Genomic DNA, 2,035 nt, shown 5'->3' with positions numbered 1-2,035 from the left:
CTCTCCTCGGTTGGGGTGTTGTTTTTTTCTCTTTATATGAAACTACGAAATACGTGGGAATTGATTAGTGTAAGTTTATGAAAACGCATCCGGGGGAAAAAAAATAGGCCTATACGAGGTTGGCAAATAATATCCCCAGTTTTCGTTGCTATTTTCGTCATTACCTCCGCAAATCGTGGTCGTCTCTCATCTTTGGCTAAGAACTGAAGCATCTCTTTCATCTATTGATCAGTGAAATATATAGGCCTCTGCCAGATGCAAAGGACAGACAGTATATCTGTTCTATCCATCATTGGCTTTCATTTTGCTCATTGATAATATCTCTTTTGGCTACTAATGAAGACTACGGGTGAATCGTTAGGACATGCTTATATATAACTCAATGTTTTTAACTAATAAAAAGAGTCAAGTGACATGTAGCCTTTTCTACATAAAGGAAACGAGCAAAGCTTGTGTGTTCGACTCGCGGCATTTGCTTCTCTTTTTTCCAATGCTGGAGGACAGAGCTTCAGGATTACACTGCACATAGGTCTACAGAATATGATAAATAATGTATTCTGTTGCTCTTTTAATTGATTTTTTTTATTACTATTACTGTCATTAAAGATGTTCTATATAGCTATTACTTCAGTTTTTTTCTGTATCTCCCTGCTGGCCTATGCTGAATGATTACCAAATCATATCTGAAACATTTAAATAATACCTGTACATCAACCACCTGCGTCCTTTCGATTTGCGCCTAGCATTCGGGCTGTCAAACGTCCGCCACAAGAGAGAATTTATAAACCTCCGTATTGTTTTGTTGTCATTTAAGGAACCATTCAAAGATTGTCTTGTGAAAATGGCTAACTGAGGTCTGTTGTGAAGCACAAAGCTCGGTGACCGCAGGAAATACCCAACACTGAGTCATTATTATTCGTAATATTGTAGGCTTTCCATTGAAAGTTATGTAATGCCTTTGAACAGAACCTAGCCAATATAAAGACAATAAAGTTTTGAAAGTTAGGAGGAGTTGATGAGGAAACTATCGTGATTTAATTAGCAAGCTTACCTGAAAATGATGTAGGAGAAGGAAAGAGATATATCTAGAACAGCAGATAGATTCCACCATGTACAATAAGATACCAATAATATAAAACTTGGTTCCATATTTGTCTATAAATTGCTTGGGAGTTCCACAAGCTTGTGTCTGGCCAGGGTGAAGGTGGTGAAAAATGTCAACCATTGCAGGAGACTAAAAGCATCAACATTGCTCAATGCATAGATGTTATGGTAAAAGCAAGTTCGTCTACCTTTACTCTGCATTTACTTATTTTTTAATGCCTAATTTTTATGGGTTGTAAGTACACATTACATTATTCTTATCTCTCACTCGACAGTCCTGCTCAAGATAAGTACAAAATAGAATAATGGCTTTTACCAAAGAGCATCAGGCATTATGGTTTGTTTGATCTCTCTCTGTTCTTGGCGCCTGACCTCGCTTTACTGTTTGGCAGGTGATTGGCTGTTGCTAATACAATTGTAGCAAATGCTGGATTTCCTGATTTATTTACTTTTTGAACATATATTCCTGTTAATTCTGGGCGCAAGGGTAATCGTATACTTTTGTCACGTAGCATTTTAAAATGTTTTGCAGTACCATGCCTATCAGTGCATAGCAGTCAGGCAACAAAACTCCAATACATATATTCTAAACTTATAGACACCTCTGACAGTTACGTGATTTCTCCCCCCGCCCTAAAAAAAAAAAAGTGCCAAATGTTGGGATTACTTGACAATATACACCACTGTAGGCTTGGTTTCAGATTATAGGCCTCCCATCATAAAACACAAGTTTTAAATGGATTTGGATAGAGTGCAGTCAGTATAACAACAGGAAAAAAGTCCTATTTGGAAAGTCAAAGTTGTCTCTTAAGCCAAAATTACTGAAAAAAATCATGAAATTGAAAGAAGTGTAGGAAATTTATGAAAAATAGTAATTATGTAAGAGTTGTTAGGTAATTTTTACAGTGTGATTTTTCACATAATAAGTACA

General features: G+C 36.4%; 1 protein-coding gene across 1 annotated transcript in view; it reads left to right on the top strand.

Annotated features, from left to right (window-relative positions):
* LOC119588717 (ras-related protein M-Ras-like) overlaps window positions 1-2,035 on the top strand; it is a gene marked incomplete in the record, with an annotated part of 28,774 nt that overhangs the window by 353 nt on the left and 26,386 nt on the right.

This window comes from Penaeus monodon, chromosome 24 (assembly GCF_015228065.2).
Source record: "Penaeus monodon isolate SGIC_2016 chromosome 24, NSTDA_Pmon_1, whole genome shotgun sequence".
Lineage (NCBI taxonomy): Eukaryota > Metazoa > Arthropoda > Malacostraca > Decapoda > Penaeidae > Penaeus > Penaeus monodon.
This window is presented reverse-complemented; position numbering and strand designations above follow the sequence as displayed.